At 39.3% G+C, this 12257-nt stretch overlaps 1 protein-coding gene across 9 annotated transcripts in view; it reads left to right on the top strand.

The window, feature by feature from the left end:
* NLGN4X (neuroligin 4 X-linked) overlaps window positions 1-12257 on the top strand; it is a 192275-nt gene that overhangs the window by 18087 nt on the left and 161931 nt on the right. For 5 of the 9 annotated variants that reach the window (XM_041119514.1, XM_041119516.1, XM_041119513.1 and 2 more), the window contains one exon: window positions 10898-11059. The exons of 3 other annotated variants lie outside the window; for them this stretch is intronic. The gene's annotated coding sequence lies outside the window, so the exon portion shown is untranslated. Of the gene's footprint in view, window positions 1-8663; window positions 8682-10897; window positions 11060-12257 lie in introns of those variants that run through there. One more of the 9 variants, XM_029998987.2, reaches the window with a different exon arrangement.

Raw genomic sequence — 12257 nt, 5'->3', positions numbered from 1 at the left:
TTACAGTTTTTTGAGGTAAAGTTTTTCTTGTGGTTTGCAAAATGGCAGCAATTTTGCTTTTGTGCAAGAGACTTCTAAAATATGTTTCTCTTTAATGCTGTACTTGAGACCTTGTGATAGTTATTGCTGTCACAACCATGCTCTTAGGTGGGATTTATAGTTTTCCAGTAGCAGCTACCCCTGAGTATAGTTATCTATGTCCTGTCAGAATTTCCTCCCAAAAGTATGTGTCCAATAGGCTGCAGCCAAGTATGAGACAGCAAATATGAGACATGGATACTTGGACTGACTTCTGCAGTCTGCTGATCTCACGAGGACTTTTATTGACTTCAAAGGGCTCTGGATCAATCTCTTAGTTTCTGTGCAAAGCAACTGTAGCCTTTCTTCAATTTTGGGAACTAAACCACTAAAAGGCCAACATATTCATAACTCATTTGCTCCTGAATATCTCTATTCTTCCAAGTAACAGCAGGGCAGAGAAAAGCAATTGGCTTCTCAACCAGATAAGTGGAAAGAGAGTGGAGGTATTGGACTCATGACGATCATAAATTTGTTTTTGTTATGACCTGTAATCAACAGCATATGATATAACCGATTGCTGTTGCAGGCAGGAGATCTAAAGATGACTGACAGCCTTGAGCAACCAAGGTCTAGCTGAAAACAGAATGTTCTAAATACAGAACAATGACTTTATATATAGCCCTACAGTGAGAGAAATCTTTTCATTTCTCGCTCTGATGGGAGGCAAGAGAGGATTTATTAGACTTTTGGGAAGCTTTAGAATCTTCAGTAAATATTCCAAGACATGGGAAACATTTTAGGCAACTTACTTGGTTCATGTAATGGAGTTTAAATAAATTTACCAACATATTGATTTCCTGCCCTGAGGAAATTTAAGGGCTTTTATTATTACTGTGTTTGTTATTAGCTTGTTCAATTAATTATTCTGCACTGTCTGGTGCTAATTTTGGAGAATTCTAAATCTAATAGGTTCAGTTAGTACATGGAGTGGTTGATTAGCTGAGGATCAAGCTAATCCAATGTCAGGGGCTCATGCTTCTCTTGTGGGTGTTCCAGGAATCTATCATCACTCTTAACCTTTATCTTACATTTGCTGCATGGTTCATTCAACGCAATAAAATTATAATGAATGATTAAGTTATAATTAATGAATTTAACTTTCTCCATTTGACTTAATTCTTAGTAGAAACATTAAACAAAATGCATTTATTGCACGAATATCTTTTGAATATGTCAGACTTACCAAAAGGATTTAGGGCCACATTCTCACCTGTTATATATGGTCTGAAGACAGCATCAAGTCACCAAGTACAAGGAAGACACATAAAGTTCTCTACTAAATTCTTGCCTCAGTGATTACTTGTCTAAGATTTGTTGAAGGAACTTGTGAATCAGTTTGCTACAATAAGAATATATAAGTGGGTATACATAAGTATAGGTAGGGAGATATAAATTTTAAAAGAGAAAATAATACTCAAAACCAGGAGAGGGCTATTACACCATTGCATACGTTCAGAAGGTTGATAGGCATATAGTAAACGTTTTTTTTTTTTTCCTCTTAACAAATCCAGCAAGTTAAGAAGATAAGGTGAGAGAGAAATAATCAAAAGAATTTGCACTGTAGAGGATGTATTGCAAATGGCAATAACGAATTGAATGGTGATATGCTTTGTTATTCATGTTATATTAGTCTGCAAGTATAATTCAGATGAAAAAGATAAAACACTCAGAAGTTTAAAAGTAGCATGTTTAAGGTTGCTTGGGAAAAACACAAATTTGTCCAGTTTGTGCATCCAGAATGTTGTTAAAAAACCCAGGTAATTTAATTTCAAATTATATCCTTTAATAATGTCAAATCATAAGGGGATCAAATTAAGATTGCTTTGGTAAATACAGTTCAGCTTTTGAATTCAAAACTTTGCAAAAATGAATAATGTTCTTTCAACTTTATGACTTTGTTTTTCTGTTGATTTTTTGTATGGTCTTTACAGAATATTGTCAGTTACAGGAAAAGAAAAGAAAAACAAAACCCATATGATGCTAAATACAACATTTACCACACCTGCAGAACACCTTAAAGTCAAATGTTCAAGTCTCAACATGGCCCGTTGCCACTTGAGCTACAGGACTTTACATTGTTCAGCTGACAGTAGAGTGATCTGGTAGTGAAGAGGGAGGTTGGGCTGCAGGTGCCAAGTCCTAGTTGTAGAGGGAGCCTAGTTTAGTTTTCTGTCCCCAAAAATCCATCCCACCCCCTGTCCCTGCCTCATTTGCTTCTTGAGATCAGGGAATGGGGTTGGTCATGAGGTTGCTCTCAAGACAGGATCCCTTCTCTTTTAGTCTCCTCATGCACTCCCAATACAATAGTAATGCTGGTAGCAGCTACCATCATTGATGTTATGCCACATTTTGGCAGTAAAAAAGGATATGCATTTTAAAATATTTGCTTTTTTATATACTATGATTTTGGTAAACTGCCAAAACTTTCCTGAAAGCAGATAGCGAGAGAAGGGAAAACTGACAGTTTCAAGTACAGCCCAGATAAGCCAGAATGGAATTTAATTAGAGGAAGAAAGTTTCCAGCAAAAGACTTTTCTCCTCATTGAATTTGAGGGAAGAGAAATGGGAACCTTAGATATAAATTCTCTATAATTTGCTGTTGTTGCTCTTTGTTACCCAAGTAAATTCTGGCTCTATTCAGACTGCAAGCTGGGGTAGGATTTGGAACAGTTGGGGCAGACTGGGCTATGGGCAGGTTGAGCCATGATCTGGAACAGCTCTGTAGTCCCTTTTACTCCTTTCTTCCTGTTTACTCCTGCTTACAGTTATTTTATCTGTTGGAAGGAAACCCCACGTACGTAAAAAGGAAAGGAATTGTGATTTTACTAGGAGGCCTTGTGATGTAGACAACTGTGGGAATGAAGCCTAGGGGAAGGCAGTAGAAACAGATCCATTAAGCTGCAAACATAGAGGGGCTCTCGTAAGTCACGTGAAGCACGGTCTTGCGGCTTTCAAATGTGTTTGTGTTTGCTCACAAGGCTATCGTTGCCAGATAGAGACTTAAGTGCTTTTCTCTTCTTGGCAAGGAGGCTAAAGGAGTTGTAAGGGTGCCTGCATCCTGTTTCATGTCAGAGTTCTCTGTAGGGCTGGAAGAAGATGGAGCTGTTTCTTTCCCCTTGTTCTGACTCTTTGACTTTCCATTGGTAGGCAGGTGATTCTGTATCATGATTTAAATCAAATGGGAAAAAGTTAAAATATGTTTCTTCCCTTGTCTCTTTTGAGGACAGAACAACCCCTGGAGATACAGGACTATAGCAATTACTGTTTGACTTGACTTGAGTCATGCTTTTGCTCAGTTTTACACAAAGATGCTCACTTGAGATGTGGGAGATTATAGTTCAAGCTGGTCTTCAGTTGCTAATACCAAATGACACTACTCCATAAGGAGAAATAATGATCTGAGTAATTGATGAAATGATTCACTGGCATGAATTAGACATAACCAAACACTGAACATCTGCTATAACCTTTGCAACAAGAATCTGGCTTCTTTGAGTCAGGCAAGACTCTCATTTTGATGGCATATTCTGTCTGTCTTGAAAAAGGTACATATATTTATGGATCACAGAAGCACAGAATGACTGACTGGTTGAGGTTGGAAGGGACCTCTGGAGATCATCTTGTCCAACGCCTCTGCTCAAGCAGTAAAACCTACAGCTGGTTGCCCAGGGCTATGTCCAGACAATGTTTGAATATCTCAAAGGAGGGAAACTCTACAACCTCTCAGAGCAACCTGTGCTGGTGCTTAGTCACTCTCACAGTAAAAAAGTGGTTCCTGACGTTCAGAGGGAACATGTTTCAGTTTGTGCCCATTGCCTCTGGTCCTGTCACTGGGTATTGCTGAAAAGAGCCTGGCCCTGCTCTCTTTGCACCCTCCCTTCAGGTATTTAAAAACATGAATCAGATCCCCCAGAGCCTTTGTCTCCTCATCCAGCCCAGATGCCATGAGCTTCTCTATGAGGATCTTACAGGAAACAGTGTGGAAAGCCTTACTGAAGTCCAGGTGGACAATAGCCACTGCTCTGCCCTCATCTACCAAGCCAGTTACTTCATTGTAGTTTGTCAGGTTGATCATGCATGACCTGCTCTTGGTGAATCCATGCTGATGTCTCTTGGTGACTACCTTATCCTCCACGTGCCTGGAAATGGATTCCGGATTAGTTGTTTCATCACCCAAAGTTTTGAATTAAGAAAAGATGTCTAGAGAAATCTATTAGTCAATACTTGAGTGTTTCCAGCCACACTGGTTGTTTTTAAAGACTGCTAATGTGATCCCGTCAGATTGCTGTTGTACCTTGGGTTTGTTGCTCTCTACTCCCCAACCCCCTCACAAGTTATTTTTGTGATAATATTGTTCATTCTTCTTCAACAATCATTTTGAGACAAGTAAGGAGGCGGGAAAAACCAATTCCTTGCAGTTTAGATTGTGTGGGTTTTAGTCTGTAGGTCTATGTAGGATGTGATTATGTCTGCCCCTAGCTTGTGATGATAATCTCTACACAGGTAAAAACTACTTAGAAGAAATAAATTATTAAATACCTTTTGGAAGGAGAAGGGGCAAGTGATAGGGAAGGAGATAAAATGTCAAGATAAAGGAAAGGGAATTATGTCTAAATGGTATGAGGCTGTAGTCCAGTGATGACCACCTTTGTATATTTATTGCATTTTGAGACATTTATTTCTCACTTGATGATTTAATGCAAAATGCAAAGAGATGGAACCAGTAACCTCATTGCCCCTTCTTTATATAATGCTTTTTACTAGGATGAAAGCCACTCTTATTTTATTTCAGTTTTGATTGCTCAATTTTAAGACAAGTTCTTGTGTTAACATTTCAGTTAGGTAATCTCAGAGTTTAGCAAGGTTAGTAAAGAGAGTTAGCATCACTCATTTTACTAACAGATATACTTGGAAAAAACTGATGAGGTTTTGGATGCAGAAGACCATCTCCTAAGGGGCTGAAACCAAAGCAGCAAACTTTACACTGAACACTTGCTAGCAACAAATGTTCTGAGCATTACCTCCTAAGAAGGTAATGTAGATACAACCTTTTTCACAACATAATTACTCTATCAATTAGACAATTTGAGAGGCAGCACCTCTGTAGAAGGTATACGTGCAAAGTAGGTGGCTCAGTCATGTAAAAAACCATGAAGATAGGCTATAACAAAAAATGAGGGCTACTCCAGAGAAGAGACATAGAAACAGTAGTAAGATTCATGTCTCTGGGGAGTCTGTAATTCTGAGTACTCATTGGATTTAAGGAATTTAGTGCTTAGGTTTATCTTGGAGGTTTTAGTCTGGGTGAAGAAATAGGAAAAGTTTCAGTAATAGAGGAATACTATAAAAAAATTAAGTGGTAACTAGTTGTTTCTGTTCTTGACTGATTGTGTGAGTTCATTCTGCTACAGTGTTTGGTGTGGGTTTTTGTTTGTGTGTTTGTTTGCTTTTAATCCACATAGTTGCCATGGAGGTGGCTGGGGAAAAATATATCACGGGCTTAGGAGGTGTGGATTTTGGTGATTCTGTTATGGGTGGAATGACAGCTGCCGCAAGACGGATGTGCTCCTCGTTTGTCTCTCATTATGGGTCTGGTTAAAGTAGGATTTTTTTGCTGCGTGAACAGTGCACTTGCAGTTCTGATCTTGGTAATGTCGCATCATGGCATCACAAGGGCCGGGAGCCTCCAGGGCTCCCCGAGGCTGGGGGCGGAGGGCAGGGCCTGGCAGCCAGGGCCCGTCCCACCCCCCAGGAGCCGGGGGCACCGGGGTGGCCCCAGCCCCGGGCATCGGGCACCTCCACGGGGACGGGGACGGGGACGGGACGGGCCCAGACGTGGGCCCGCGGGTGGGCCCGGCTCAGGGAGGCCCATGGCCGGGCAGGGCAGGGCTGGGGGGAGCCGGGGTGTTGCTGGGGCAGGGGCTGACGGCCCCTGACATGGGGGCCTGGGCCCTGGGCAGGGTGGGGGGAGCCCCGGGGGTCCTGGGCAGGGACAGCCAGGGCTGGTGGTGCTCTCAGGGACATGCTAGGCTGAAAAGTCTTCCGTGAATATTTGTTTTGGAGATACAGCATAGGTGGGTCGCATTCTATGATTTGGTTTACTAACATTTTAATTTCATTCTGGAGAACCGGGAAACACCATGAAGGTGAAAATGAGTAAAAGCTCCGTTTTCAAGGGGCAGAAGTCTCCGAAATTCTGGCGATGTTGCTGTCAGTCGGGGCCCTCTGCCTTGTATCCCTGGCAACTTCTCAGTTATATTGACACTGAACTGCAGTAGCCTCCCTGTGCATGTCCTATCCATCGGAAAGATGTTTAGATAGTATAGGAATGGAAATTTATGCAGCTAGATAGGCAAAGACCTAAGTGCCGGCAGATTTTGATGCGCTGATTTCAGTTTGATGGCTGGGATTGCAATTTCTCTCACTTTATACTGCATTTTCAGGGGGAGGGTGTGTGAAAAACAGCTCAGTGGCTTATATTTCGACTGTGCCTTAACCAACAGTGATAGTATATGACACATCATTTGTGTGAAGTAAAGATAAAAACTTTTTTACTTATGAAAAGGGTTTTCATGTATGAATTTTCATTGAATGAATTTTCAGTCATTCCAGTCTTTCTGGCTATGAAAATTTTAAGGTAATTTCTTCCTGAATTACCTAGGCTCTTAAAAAAAATCATATGGGAGAAAGGCAGATGTATTTATCAGAGCTTCCTCATGCACAAAGAGGCATATATGATTTCATCAAGGGTAATTGCTTTACTAGTAATAACTTGGAAGTGACACAGATAGTCAACATTACCTCGAGCATAGCTAGAGCCTTGCTGTTATAGCTGCTTAAATGCCTTTTGGTACATTTCTTGCTGTTAGTTTCAGAAACACAGAAATAATATTAAAAGGCCCAAGGAGACTTAACTATATACTTGAAGTGAGGACTGAATAGATGATCTGAACTTCATGCCACTGGGTGGATTATTCTGTCTTCTATTCATCTGATTCCTTACCTACTGTCTCTGAAAGCTGTACCTTGACAGGCTTGAGGGTTATTATGTGGAACTCTTGCTGTTCCAACTGATCTTTAATTTCAGTAAGTCTCAGCATGGTCTGGAAGCTGTCTGGATTCTGTTCCTTTGACTTCGGGTTTGTCCTTAATCTTTTTTTTTTTTTTCCCGATTGGTCTTTTCCCCTCCCCTTTCTGCTGTCTTTCTCCTTTAGCTGTGTCTTGTCCTCCTTTTCCTCCTCCTCCTTAATCTCAGGTTTGGCCTTTCTCTTATCCCTGACTTGAGAATCAACCTTTTCTTTTGACACAGGACTGGCACTCTCTCCCCTTCTCTTTGACCTTAGACTTAGCCTTTCTTTTGCCCTTCGTTTTTACTATGTCTTATTCTACATGATTTCTTGGCATTGCTACTTTCTGGCCTGGAGTTCCCCTAAGGGGATTTATCGTTCCATTTACCATTCAGAATTTCTTAACACAGCAAATCACTCTCTTCTGCATCATCAGCATTTCTCTTGTGTGTGGTGCTGTTTTGGGCTCAGGCTTCATGAGTTTAATTCTTCCTGACTTCTCAGAGCAGTTTGCAAATTCTTCAGAAGATTTCTTTTGTTTTGTTTTATTTTGATTCAAACTGAGTCTAACATCTTTGTTTCCAGCCTGCTTGTTGTGTTTGGGTTTTTTTTTTTGCTTTGGTTTTGGTTTTTGGGTGGGTTTTTTCCCCCATTTTTTTTTTCTGGAGCTTTCAGGTTTTTGACGTGTAGTATTAATTATTAGGGTTTTTTTGGAACCTCATTGTACTGATATCATCATCTTCTCATCCTTTAGATATCCATTTGTTGCTGTTGCAAAAATCTTCAAATTTTCTAATGAAATGTGTATTATATGCTATTCAAATATTTACCCACATTCATTCTTCTGATGAGGAGTTTTTAATCTGTCTTATCTGCTGTATCACACATGATATCTTTGTTTTGATAGGTAGTTCATGGTGATTCTGATGTAGCCCACATGAGAAATGAACCTGTGCTTTGCCAGTCTTATTAGCAAAGATTCATATCTAAATACTTTTGAAGGCAAGAAGATTTTTCAAGAGATGCTGGTATTTTTTGAAAAAAATAGGGACCTCTGCAAATTCACATCACTTGTTCCTAGCTGCCATCATGCCTTACAAACTGCTTCATTCCTCCTCCCCGCTGTGCATCCTGTGGAGATGAGCTCAGCCTTTCTGTTTCTGTGTTACCGTTCCTCTGCTGCCGCAGTTGTATGTTGGTAGCGCCTATTTTCTTTGAAGAGCAGTCTCTGGTTGTCGTTTGTGTTAGGCTGTTCTGCCTGCTTTCTCTGTTCATCTCTCGTCTCTGCTAGGGTTTTTCCTGACCTTGTAGACCTTGCTGCAGATTCATACATTCCTGTTCTTTATTTTTCTTGTAGTTTCTCTCTGAAGCCACCCACCTGTTCTGTAGGATATTCTAGTTGCTTGTGGCTGAGGATACAGTCCCTCACCTCTGACTTCAGAGGAGTGTCAGTCTCTTTTTCGTGCTTTCTCTGAGTATGCTACCACAAGGGGATCCTTATGGGACAGGCAGGAATCAAGGCCAGAAGCACAGGTAGGTTCATAGGTTTAAGTATTTAAAGCAGAAAGAGATAAGCAGAGAATTGTGAGGAAACTACTATGTCAGAGGGAGAAAGAAGCAACACAGGTTCCACCATATCATTCTGATCTGCCTGAAGACAAGGAATACAACTTGGGAGATGTTCATTTAGAGGGAGTGTGTGGATGAGAAGCTTCCTGTCTTCTTCTGGTGTGCTGCTTTTGATTAAAGTTGAAAAATGGGTCCCCAGAATGGGAGTTTCTTCTTGTTGGTGAATTTCTTTCTCTAGGCAAAGAGAGAGTTACTGCACATTTAGCAAAGGAGAAGTTAGATTTCACTGCCTTTGCATTATTTGATACTTACTTACATTTGTTATAAGTAAAGAAGATAAGATACCACCAGTCATTTCTTAGATATCTGTAAGTCAACAATACCTCACTTGGTATATGTGAAGAGTGGGTTGGTTGGTTGTTTTCTTACTTAAAGCCCACACTCTTTGACTCATGGAGGCAAATAAGTCTTCTACCATTCAGGATGCCTATTTTTTCCCACTAAATACAAAGGAAGCCTGAGGTCAGATTTAGTTATTTAGCTTTCAAATACCTAAATTAGGGAAAAAGTTGATTTCATTTGCATATCTCTGATACTCCTCCAGCTGGTCTGTGTCCATTTCCTGGTGTGAGATCTACCTCTAGCTGGCTTTCTTCTTCTGAAGACCTCCCTCCTCCCAAACTGTCCAGGCTATAAACAGTTGAAATAGCATCATCTGCACATCTGATATTCTGACTTCTGGGCTACTGATGCTGAGGGCACATCGCAGAACTGCCCACATGCATTTACCCATTGTTTAGTCAGTGATTTTCTATTTATAGTTCAAATAATTTGAAAATTTAATTGCTATGGAATGTGTTGCTATGTATGAAATTCTTGAATTTAGCAGTGGGGAGAGCTTATTATTAAAATGTTCAAAAGAAACAACTTGATATAAAACTGAATCAATGGGGAAAAGTATGTAAACACTGTAAAAGATGCAGATTTAAAGATGTATTTAAAGGTGCTAAGGTTGCATTTAAAGTGGTACATTTTCTCAGAGAGACTTCATGAACCTGTCTGCTCAAACTGAAGTTAATTACAATAGTCCAGTCATTGTGATGAATAAAATTGAGCATCAAAGAATAAGCAAATACTTTTAGCCTATATCTGGGTATTGCCAAGAGCTGTCAAAGGTTTTTGGGATAGCTGGAGAGAGTGTGTCATCAAGTTCAAAACAAAACAAAACAAAATTGTTATGAGACAGAGATTTTATTTCTCAGGTAAAGACTAAGATAACTGTGTAAATATAATGACAGAGCATCAGTCTTAGTTGCTTGTTGTTATATCACCTATAAAATCAGAGACTGTTGTGATAATTCTGAGAAACGAGCCAATTAACTAAGCTTAAACTGAGTAACATTAAAAGTAGGGTCATTATAGTACCATTAGATTTAAGTTACCTGTGAGTCTGTGAACTGTTTTAGACTTCAGGAAAATATTCTTAGAAGGACTGCCAGATTCCCTTAATATTTTTTTTTAAATTTTATATTTATGGGGGAATAGTTGTCACAAATATGGAGATAAAATGACACTTTAAAAAAGAAAAATATATGTAGATAAGGTCTATATTTTATCTTAGAATTTGACTGCTAGTTTTTTAACATGTGTGCCCATGCTTCCTGATGCAAAGGAAGTGCAGTATTTTCAGTTGTTTTTTTGAGAGCAATTGCCTATTACAGAGATAGTCTAAACATGATCTGTAAATGGACAAGGGAGAACAGTGTGGTTTACTAGAATATAGAAAGTCTAAACTATAATCTAGTCATCTACAATTAAAATCAGTCTGGCAATGACAATTAGAAGATCTGTAAGACAAACTAAAGGAGAAAAGGAGAAACACATAGGTACCAAGATAAACTTGGGAAACCTCGTTCACAAATAGCACTTTCTTCATTCATTTTTATGCTTTAAAGCTGAAGGCTATTTTGGTGCTATGGAGAGAGAGTAAATGTAATCCTGGTGTTTACCAGTAAGCCAAGGTGAGTTTTGTCTCTTCCTGTAGCAGGAATTAAGCTATAAAGGCTGCCGAAATAAAGAAATGCAAGGTTAAAATAACTGAGAAGGGAAGCTGTGTTAGCCTTAGTGGATTTTCACTGTCCAGCCATTCTTTAAATCCTTCCTTATTTCTTATATCCTAGGTTTAATCACCTACTACTGTTGCAGAATTGGAATGGCTGTCAAAGTCTACGTGAGCAGTGAAATCTCCAGTAAAAGTGCCACTGTCATGTGGAGAGATTTAAGACATTACCGTAGCTTGGAATAAAGATTGCCCTAAACTTCAACATCTGATTCCTCAACGGGTGTGTATGAAAAGTTGCAGTATTGCCAGGTTTCCCCTGCAGCAAGTGTCCAGATGGAGACTTTCACAGTTTAGCTGGAGTGTTTCACATGTTCCTTATTCATAAGGAATTTTCCTTTGCTTCCATATTCCTGAATTTCTCCTTTTCAGACATATACTCAGATAGCTATCCACTGGTATTTATTTCCAATTTATAGAAATAATCACTGTATTTACACAGAATTGAGGCCTGTGTTTGCAGCTGTTATTGTGAATTGCACTTACAGGGAGTAGTTTGGCTGTAGTGAGTCAAAGCATTAATGAGAAAGAGTTATTTGGTGTGATTAAGATTGCAGAATCTGCCAGTAGCAAGTAAGTGTTAAAGCCTGATTTCATTTACACCATTGATTTTGGTCAAAAGTGAAGTCTAAAATCTGATGGTTTTTTCTTTAAATGGTATGAGAAAATTTTCTGAAATACAAGATGGAAACTCAGTGCCATGATCCTTAGGATCTTTATTGCTAAAAACTAATTTATTTCTGAAATTACAGTATAAATACATGCACATACTTAGAGAGAATGTGTTCATATGCGTGTGTATAGATACATTGTTTGTGATGATAGTCCATACTTTATCAGTTATCTGGAACTTACAAATAACATGCAGATGGACCCTGAAAGCCATATAAGTTTGTGGAACATATTTGTCAGCTTATTGCAGAAGTGTTTCTACAGTGTTAATAGGCACTATACTGTGGCCAAATGCATAGTGTGATTTTTCAGAATTGATAGGTTTGCTTGATGTATTAGCAAGCTAATAGGAATACTCGATGGCCTCACCCTTGCTCCTGTAATTTGTTTTGAAATGGTATTTTTCACACAAAGTGCTTCTCTATGTTGATCAACTTAATGAAAATAAGAATAAATCATATGAAGTGCCTTGGTACTTTAAGAGAGATACAGAAACAAATACACAAGCAGTGAATTAATTACCCCCGCAAAATGAGTGCAGCTATAAATGCCATAAAATCAACTCCGCTGGCCTTTGAGGGAAGAGAAGTATTTCAGCTAATACAGCCTTGGAACCTATGCAAATCACCTGAAATAACTTTCTTAACACTGTTCAGGTTTGAGTTTTAAATTGCAGTGTCTGAATGTAGTCCTGACAGAAGAAACTGTTGGTAAATATTGGTATTTAGTCTATCTAAAATGGATAGACT

Source organism: Aquila chrysaetos, chromosome 23 (assembly GCF_900496995.4).
Source record: "Aquila chrysaetos chrysaetos chromosome 23, bAquChr1.4, whole genome shotgun sequence".
NCBI lineage: Eukaryota > Metazoa > Chordata > Aves > Accipitriformes > Accipitridae > Aquila > Aquila chrysaetos.
This window is presented reverse-complemented; position numbering and strand designations above follow the sequence as displayed.